Here is a 10,671-nt window from a genome sequence, read left to right as displayed (position 1 = left end):
TCAGGGGAGACATGATAACGACATATAAAATACTGCATGGAATAGACAAGGTGGACAAAGACAGGATGTTCCAGGGAGGGGACACAGAAACAAGAGGCCACAATTGGAAGTTGAAGACACAAATGAGTCAGAGAGATAGTAGGAAGTATTTCTTCAGTCATAGAGTTGTAAGGCAGTGGAATAGCCTAGAAAATGACGTAGTGGAGGCAGGAACCATACACAGTTTTAAGACGAGGTTTGATAAAGCTCGTGGAGCGGGGAGAGAGAGGGCCCAGTAGCAACCGGTGAAGAGGCGGGGCCAGGAGCTAGGACTCGACCCCTGCAACCACAAATAGGTGAGTACAAATAGGTGAGTACACTCGTGGAGGAGTCACGCGGTTTGAGCTCGTGTTTTGGTGATAATTTCTGACTGTGCCATAAGGAATAAATAGAGTGTGGGATATAGGCGTGTGCACGCATAAGAGTGCATATAATAACTTAAGCCCGAAAAAAGGAAATATAAGTGATCACAGAAAAGAAAAAAAGGAAATATTGGCTGAGTGTTTAGTGAGGGCCGTTGGAAGGGTGAACGGTGGTGTCAGGCCTAAATAGTGTTGCCATAATAACGCAGTGGGCTATTTTGAAGAATAAGTGCGACTCAAGACCAGGGAGATAAGAGCTATGTATAGATGTGTCAGTAAATACAGTGAGTGAGTGAAAAAATTAGAAGAGCTAGAGAATATAGTGCATACAGGAAGTTAGTGGAAAAATTACCGAGAAGCATCAAACACCTTCAACTTCTGGGACACAGGACAGACCAGCAACGTTACTGCACTGCCAGCCACAAGTAATATTCACCTAGTTTGAGTTGCATGGGGTCAATAGTACCTGTCTCTAGCTGGAATTGGGGGTCACTCTCCTCGAGCTATCAGAATTAGAATAAGCAGCATTTACTGGCATTTAATAGAATTTAGAGGTAGCGGCATATAGGCGAAGCCTAGTGTATTAATTTTTGAACGTAATTTTAAACTCATAAGAGTACAGAGGGAACCAAGAGATCGGGTACATATACAATACATATGTAGTACATACGTGGGAAATAAGGACTGTTTACATAAACATATGCACGCACACTTGGTGAGAATAGTACTGTTGTTAGGCACTTGAATAGCTGTAGCACACACACACACACACACACACACACACACACACACACACACACACACACATAAACATACAGACACACACACACACACATATATAGACACACACACATATACAGGATTTTACACCCTCCTGTGAAGTGACCCTATAACCCTTCCTTTCCCCCCCCATCTCACTCCCTCTCCTCTCCTCTCTCTTCCTCTCTCTCTCTCTCTCTCTCTCTCTCTCTCTCTCTCTCTCTCTCTCTCTCTCTCTCTCTCTCTCTCTCTCTCTCTCTCTCTTTCTCTCTCCCCCTTTCTCTCATCCTCTCTCTCCCCCTTTCTCTCATCCTCTCTCTCATCCTCTCTCTCTCCCTCTCTCTCTTCCTCTCTTACTCTCTCTTTTCCTCTTCTCTCTCTCTCTCTTCCCTTTTCACTCCCCCTCTCTCTTACCTTTTCCCTCTCTCACTTTCTCCCCCTTTTTCCCTTCTTTTCCCCTCCTTCTAGGCTCCCCTTCTCTCTCTCCCTATCTCTCACTCTCTCCCCCTTTTTCTTTTTCTCTTTCTCTCTTTCATAAAAAAAAAAAATGGTTGGGACTCGCAGGAATCAGGGATCAGATGACAATGGTACTGGTAGGGAGGAATGGATGGAGGAACAGTGGAAAAGGATAGAGCAAGAATGGGAGAGAAAATTAGGAGAGCTTTCTGAAAAAATGGAGAAAGAGCTCTCTGTGAAATGGGAAAAGAGGTTGGAGAAGGAGACGAAGAATTGGGAGTCACAAGTCGAAACTGCAGTAGCCAGGGTAAAGGTCCTAGAATTTGAGATAAACAGGCTGAAGCAAGTCTCAGGGGTAGTGACCAGAGAAGACACACCATACGATGATGAGAGGCTGAACAGGAAGGAAGGAGATATGAATTATGCTAAGGTCATATCAGCCTGCAAAGAAGGGCCAGTGAGTGGAAGGGAAGAGCAGATGGGTGCAAATGGAGAGGGAGATAGGTCGAATGCTGAGGCACAACCATGCTACCAAGAGTCACTGGAAAAATCAAGGGAGAAAATGACCACATACAGACAGGAACCAGAGTCACAGAGGAAGAGGCAATGGGAGGAGGAAAGGGCAAAATCAGTGATTATCCATGGGCTTCGGGAGAGAGAGGAAAGGACACACACTGAAAGACGGCAGGAAGAAAGAAAGGAGATTGAGAAAATCATCACAGAAATAGGGGGAGAAGACATGGATGAGATTGTAAATTTTCAGAGAATAGGGGGGTACTTGAAGGGGAGAAACCGACCGATCAAGCTGATTCTCAGGACAGAAACAGTGCGGAACAGGATCCTCCAAGAGAAACCACGGTTGAAAAGTACGGAAGAGTACAAGAAGGTGTTCCTAGACAGAGACAGAACACAAACAGAGAGAAAGCAGCTGAGGGAGAGGACAAAAAAGCGAAAGGAGCTAGGAAAGGAGACAAGGATGGAACCAGCAGAGGTCAGTCAGAACAGAACAGAGCAGCAAGGGCAAGCACACACACAACTATCCTCAGAACCCCACAACCTATCATTGAGGACATCACATATGAAAGACCCCTTGGGGCCAGTGATCATGTGGTTTTGAGCTTCGAATACACAGTAGAGCTACAAGTGGAGGGGGAACCAGGAAGGCAAGGACAAATGAAACCAAACTACAGGAAAGGGGACTACACAGGAATGAGGAACCTCCTGAATGAGGTTCAGTGGGACAGAGAACTGGCAGGGAAGCCAGTTAATGAGATGATGGAATATGTAGCAACAATGTGCAAGGAGGCTGAGGAGAGGTTTGTACCCAAGGGTAACAGGAATAATGAAAAAGCCAGGATGAGCCCATGGTTCACCCAAAGATGCAAGGAGGCAAAAACCAAGTGTGCTAGGGAATGGAAGAAATATAGAAGGCAAAGGACCCAGGAGAATAAGGAGAGCAGTCGTAGAGCCAGAAACGAATATGCACAGATAAGAAGGGAGGCCCAACGTCAATATGAAAACGACATAGCAGCAAAAGCCAAATCTGTCCCGAAGCTGTTATACAGCCACATCAGGAAGAAAACAACCGTTAAGGACCAGGTAATCAGGCTAAGGAAGGAAGGAGGAGAGACAACAAGAAATGACCGTGAAGTATGTGAGGAACTCAACAAGAGATTCAAAGAAGTGTTCACAGAGGAGACAGAAGGGGCTCCAGAAAGACGGAGAGGTGGGGTACACCACCATGTGCTGGACACAGTACACACAACTGAGGAAGAAGTGAAGAGGCTTCTGAGTGAGTTAGATACCTCAAAGGCAATGGGGCCAGATAACATCTCTCCATGGGTCCTGAGAGAGGGAGCAGAGGCGCTATGTGTACCCCTAACAACAATATTCAATACATCTATCGAAACAGGGAGATTGCCTGAGGCATGGAAGACAGCAAATGGGGTCCCAATCTTTAAAAAAGGAGACAGACATGAAGCACTAAACTACAGACCAGTGTCACTGACATGTATAGCATGCAAAATCATGGAAAAGATTGTCAGGAGAAGAATGGTGGAACATCTAGAATGGAATGATCTCATCACCAGCAGCCAACATGGTTTCAGAGATGGGAAATCCTGTGTCACAAACCTACTGGAGTTCTATGACATGGTGACAGCAGTAAGACAAGAGAGAGAGGGGTGGGTGGATTGCATTTTCTTGGACTGCAAGAAGGCTTTTGACACAGTACCACACAAGAGATTAGTGCAAAAACTGGAGGACCAAGCAGGGATAACAGGGAAGGCACTGCAATGGATCAGGGAATACTTGTCAGGAAGACAGCAGCGAGTAATGGTACGTTGCGAGGTGTCAGAGTGGGCACCTGTGACCAGCGGGGTCCCACAGGGGTCAGTCCTAGGACCAGTGCTGTTTCTGGTATTTGTGAACGACATGACGGAAGGAATAAACTCCGAGGTGTCCCTGTTTGCAGATGACGTGAAGTTGATGAGAAGAGTTCATTCGATCGAAGACCAGGCAGAATTACAAAGGGATCTGGACAGGCTGCAGACCTGGTCCAGCAACTGGCTTCTGGAGTTCAATCCCACCAAGTGCAAAGTCATGAGGATTGGGGAAGGGCAAAGAAGACCGCAGACGGAGTACAGTCTAAGGGGCCAGAGACTACAAACATCACTCAAGGAAAAAGATCTTGGGGTGAGTATAACACCAGGCACATCTCCTGAAGCGCACATCAACCAAATAACTGCCGCAGCATATGGGCGCCTGGCAAACCTCAGAACAGCATTCCAACATCTTAATAAGGAGTCGTTCAGGACCCTGTACACCGTGTACGTTAGGCCCATATTAGAGTATGCGGCACCAGTTTGGAACCCACACCTATCCAAGCATGTAAAGAAACTAGAGAAAGTGCAAAGGTTTGCAACAAGGCTAGTCCCAGGGTTAAGAGGTATGTCCTATGAGGAGAGGTTAAGGGAAATCAACCTGACGACACTGGAGGACAGGAGAGATAGGGGGGACATGATAACGACTTACAAAATACTGAGAGGAATTGACAAGGTGGACAAAGACAGGATGTTCCAGAGACTGGACACAGCAACACGGGGACACAGTTGGAAGCTGAAGACACAGATGAATCAAAGGGATGTTAGGAAGTATTTCTTCAGCCACAGAGTAGTCAGGAAGTGGAATAGTTTGGGAAGGGATGTAGTGGATGCAGGATCCATACATAGCTTTAAGCAGAGGTACGATAAAGCTCATGGTTCAGGGAGAGTGACCTAGTAGCGACCAGTGAAGAGGCGGGGCCAGGAGCTTGGACTCGACCCCTGCAACCTCAACTAGGTGAGTACTAGGTGAGTACACACACACACACACACACACACACACACACACACACACACACACACACAAATATCTATATATATATATATATATATATATATATATATATATATATATATATATATATATATATATATATATATATATATATATATATATATATATATATATATATATATATACATATATATATATATATATATATATATATATATATATATATATATATATATATATATATATATATATATATATATATATATGGATATATGGATTTGGAAAAGGCGTATGACAGGGTGGATAGGGGGGCAATGTGGCAGATGTTGCAAGTGTATGGTGTAGGAGGTAGGTTACTGAAAGCAGTGAAGAGTTTTTACGAGGATAGTGAGGCTCAAGTTAGAGTATGTAGGAAAGAGGGAAATTTTTTCCCAGTAAAAGTAGGCCTTAGACAAGGATGTGTGATGTCACCGTGGTTGTTTAATATATTTATAGATGGGGTTGTAAGAGAAGTAAATGCGAGGGTCTTGGCAAGAGGCGTGGAGTTAAAAGATAAAGAATCACACACAAAGTGGGAGTTGTCACAGCTGCTCTTTGCTGATGACACTGTGCTCTTGGGAGATTCTGAAGAGAAGATGCAGAGATTGGTGGATGAATTTGGTAGGGTGTGCAAAAGAAGAAAATTAAAGGTGAATACAGGAAAGAGTAAGGTTATGAGGATAACAAAAAGATTAGGTGATGAAAGATTGAATATCAGATTGGAGGGAGAGAGTATGGAGGAGGTGAACGTATTCAGATATTTGGGAGTGGACGTGTCAGCGGATGGGTCTATGAAAGATGAGGTGAATCATAGAATTGATGAGGGAAAAAGAGTGAGTGGTGCACTTAGGAGTCTGTGGAGACAAAGAACTTTGTCCTTGGAGGCAAAGAGGGGAATGTATGAGAGTATAGTTTTACCAACGCTCTTATATGGGTGTGAAGCATGGGTGATGAATGTTGCAGCGAGGAGAAGGCTGGAGGCAGTGGAGATGTCATGTCTGAGGGCAATGTGTGGTGTGAATATAATGCAGAGAATTCGTAGCTTGGAAGTTAGGAGGAGGTGCGGGATTACCAAAACTGTTGTCCAGAGGGCTGAGGAAGGGTTGTTGAGGTGGTTCGGACATGTAGAGAGAATGGAGCGAAACAGAATGACTTCAAGAGTGTATCAGTCTGTAGTGGAAGGAAGGCGGGGTAGGGGTCGGCCTAGGAAGGGTTGGAGGGAGGGGGTAAAGGAGGTTTTGTGTGCGAGGGGCTTGGACTTCCAGCAGGCATGCGTGAGCGTGTTTGATAGGAGTGAATGGAGACAAATGGTTTTTAATACTTGACGTGCTGTTGGAGTGTGAGCAAAGTAACATTTATGAAGGGATTCAGGGAAACCGGCAGGCCGGACTTGAGTCCTGGAGATGGGAAGTACAGTGCCTGCACTCTGAAGGAGGGGTGTTAATGTTGCAGTTTAAAAACTGTAGTGTAAAGCACCCTTCTGGCAAGACAGTGATGGAGTGAATGATGGTGTGTGTGTGTGTGTGTACTCACCTATTTGTACTCACCTATTTGTGGTTGCAGGGGTCGAGTCACAGCTCCTGGCCCCGCCTCTTCGCTGATTGCTACTAGGTCCTCTCTCTCCCTGCCCCATGAGCTCTATCATACCTCGCCTTAAAACTATGTATGGTTCCCGCCTCCACTACGTCACTTTCTAGGCTATTCCACGGCCTGACTACTCTATGACTGAAGAAATACTTCCTAACATCCCTTTGATTCATCTGAGTCTTCAACTTCCAATTGTGACCTCTTGTGTCTGTGTCCCTTCTCTGGAACATCCCGTCTTTGTCCACCTTGTCTATTCCGCGCAGTATTTTATATGTCGTTATCATGTCTCCCCTGACCCTCCTGTCCTCCAGTGTCGTCAGGCCGATTTCCCTCAACCTTTCTTCGTAGGACAATCCCCGTAGCTCTGGGACTAGTCTTGTTGCAAACCTTTGCACTTTCTCTAATTTCTTGACGTGCTTGACTAGGTGTGGATTCCAAACTGGTGCTGCATACTCCAGTATGGGCCTGACATAAATGGTATACAGAGTCTTAAACGAATCCTTACTGAGGTATCGGAACGCTATCCGTAGGTTTGCCAGGCGCCCGTATGCTGCAGCAGTTATCTGATTGATGTGCGCCTCAGGAGATATGCTCGGTGTTATACTCACCCCCAGGTCTTTTTCCTTGAGTGAGGTTTGCAGTCTTTGGCCATCTAAACTATATTGTGTCTGCGGTCTTCTTTGCCCTTCCCCAATCTTCATGACTTTGCATTTGGCAGGGTTAAATTCAAGGAGCCAGTTGCTGGACCAGGCTTGTAGCCTGTCCAGGTCTCTTTGTAGTCCTGCCTGATCCTCATCCGATTTGATTCTTCTCATTAACTTCGCATCATCTGCAAACAAGGACACTTCTGAGTCTATCCCTTCAGTTATGTCGTTCACATATACCAAGAACAGCACAGGTCCTAGGACTGACCCCTGTGGAACCCCGCTTGTCACAGGCGCCCACTCTGACACCTCGTCGCGTACCATGACTCGTTGTTGCCTCCCTGACAGGTATTCTCTGATCCATTGCAGTGCCTTTCCTGTTATGTGTGCCTGATCCTCTAGCTTTTGCAGTAACCTCTTGTGAGGAACTGTGTCGAAGGCCTTCTTGCAGTCCAAAAATATGCAGTCGATCCACCCCTCTCTCTCTTGTCTTACTTCTGTCACCTTGTCATAAAACTCTAGTAGGTTTGTGACACAGGATTTTCCTTCCCTGAAACCGTGCTGGTTGTCAATTATACACTTGTTTCTTTCCAGGTGCCCCACCACTCTCCTCCTGATGATCTTCTCCATGACCTTGCATACTATACACGTTAGTGATACAGGTCTGTAGTTTAGTGCCTCATGTCTGTCTCCCTTTTTAAAAATTGGGACTACATTTGCCATTTTCCATACCTCAGGGAGTTGCCCAGTTTCAAGTGATGTGTTGAAGATCTTTGTTAATGGCTCACACAATATCTCTGCTCCCTCTTTAAGGACCCATGGAGAGATGTTGTCTGGTCCCACCGCCTTTGAGGTGTCAAGTTCGCATAGCAGCTTCTTCACCTCCTCCTTGGTTATATGTACCTCATCCAGCACTTGCGGGTGTGCCCCCCTGTTCTGATTTCCTGGAGTCCTACTGGGTTCCACTGTAAATACCTCTTTAAATCTTGTGTTGAGCTCCTGACATACCTCTTGGTCGTTTCTTGTGAATTCCCCATCACCCTTCCTCAGTCTGATTACCTGGTCCTTGACTGTTGTTTTCCTCCTGATGTGGCTGTACAACAGCTTCGGGTCAGTCTTTACTTTTGATGCTATGTCATTTTCATATTGTCTCTGAGCCTCCCTTCTTATCTGTGCATATTCGTTTCTGGCTCTTCGGCTGATTTCTTTATTTTCCTGAGTTCTCTGTCTTCTGTACCTTTTCCATTCTCTAGTACACCTAGTTTTTGCCTCCCTACACCTTTGGGTGAACCAAGGACTCGTTCTGTTCTTCCCATTATTTCTGTTTCCCTTGGGAACAAACCTCTCCTCTGCCTCCTTGCATTTTGTTGCTACATAGTCCATCATTTCTTGTACTGGTTTTCCTGTCAGTTCCCTCTCCCACTGAATGTCTTGAAGGAAGTTCCTCATGCCTGAGTAATTCCCCCTTTTGTAGTTTGGTTTTTCCCAGCCTATTCCTGCTACTCTCTCCACTTGGAGCTCAACTATGTAGTCGAAGCACAGAACCACATGATCACTAGCTCCCAGAGGCCTTTCATACATGATACCCTCGATGTCCGAACTACTCATGGTGAATACAAGGTCCAGTCTTGCTGGTTCATCCTCTCCTCTCTCTCTGGTAGTGTCTCTAACATGTTGATGCATGAGGTTTTCCAGTACCACATCCATCATCTTGGCTCTCCATGTTTCGGGACCCCCATGGGGCTCCAGGTTTTCCCAGTCAATCTCCTTGTGATTGAAATCACCCATAACTAGTAACTTTGCTCCTCCCATGTGTGCTCTCCTGGCCACCTCGGCTAGTGTGTCGATCATTGCTCTGTTGCTCTCATCATATTCTTCTCTTGGCCTCCTGCAGTTCTGTGGTGGGTTGTACATTACTGCAATTATCACCTTATGTCCCTCAGACTGGATTGTTCCTACTAAGTAGTCCCTTTCGCCCATGCCATCCATTCCTTCCATTTTCTCAAAATCCCACTGGTTTTTAATGAGCAGTGCAACTCCTCCTCCCCCTCTCCTCCCTCTGTCTTTCCTGAGGATTTGGTATCCGGATGGAAAGATTGAATCTGTTATTATTCTGGTGAGTTTTGTTTCTGTGAGTGCTATTATGTCTGGGGATGTCTCTTTGATTCTTTCGTGCCACTCCTCATACTTGTTTGTTATTCCATCTGCATTTGTATACCACACCTTCAACTTCTTTTCTAAGACTGTGGTCTGGGAGGTATATTGGGGTTGGGGAAGTGGGAGACCTGGTAAGGAACTATGGGTTGTTGCTGTAGGGGTGGAGTTTGTAATGTAGTGGGTGGGGGCATTGGATGTGGCATGGGTGTTTTGATTTAGAGTGTTTGGTTGCACTGGGGTTGACCTGGTTGGGAGGCTTCTATAGGAAGTTGTGAGGGAGGCTGTATTTGATCTTCTTCCTGGGTCTGGGATCTCCTGTCTGTCTTCTCCATCCCCTCTCTTTCCTCCTTTCGCCTTTGTAACATCTCTCTCAGTTTCTGCCTTTCTTCTTGTGATCTGTCGCGGTCGAGATACACCTTCCTGTATGCCGGCATGTCCCTTAATCGTGCTTTCTCCTGCAGGATCCTGGTCCGAGTCGCTTCTGCCTTGAAGGTCACTTTCACTGGCCGGGTTCTTTTTTTTACAAACCCCCCTATTCTCCGAAAATTTTCCAGCTGGGTCATGTCGTCTTCTCCTATTGCTTTCATGATGCTTTCAATTGCTTTTTTTTCCCCTTGTTTTCTTGCTTCATATGTTTCCCCTTCAGCTTCCTGGAGCCCATACACAAAGACTGACCTCACCCTTTCATTCTCCCACTGCTTATCCCTGTGTATCCCCTCATTTAATTTGGTTTCCTGCACTGCAGCTTTCCTTTCTTCAGTTTCACTGGCTAATGTACTTGGGCTCAGTGGCCTGTCATTTTACATTCTCGGCTTTCCTTAGGCTCTGTTGTTGTCTGTTAGGGCCTCCACATAAAGTTTAGCTCTTTCATTTACTACAGTCTCCTCTGATAGAGCCTCCCCATGCAGTTGTGCCCCTTCTTTCCCTACAGTCCCCTTATTTGTGGCTGAGGTAGCAGTCTCTGTTGTCAATCCCAAAATGTTCTTTAGTTCTTTAGGCTGTTTCAGATTTTTCAGTTCCTCTTCTAAACTCTGTATCCTAGCCTCTGCTGCTTTGACATGCACCTCCCACTTCCTGCTTTCCATATCTATCCTCTCTTCCATTCTCATGCTAAGTTCTTCTAGTTTCTTTTCCCATTCATGATCCCTTTTTATGAGCTCTGCTGCCCAATCTTCCTTTGCAGCTTCCTCCTCCTGTCCCTTGGTTTTTCTTGTTGCTCTCTGACAACCCATTTTTGTTTTATCCTGATTGCCTCAGAGTGGGAAACCTATGTAGTTCTGTATGTTAGGTTA

Source organism: Cherax quadricarinatus, chromosome 1 (genome assembly GCF_038502225.1).
Source record: "Cherax quadricarinatus isolate ZL_2023a chromosome 1, ASM3850222v1, whole genome shotgun sequence".
NCBI lineage: Eukaryota > Metazoa > Arthropoda > Malacostraca > Decapoda > Parastacidae > Cherax > Cherax quadricarinatus.
Note: the sequence above shows the minus strand (reverse complement) of the source record.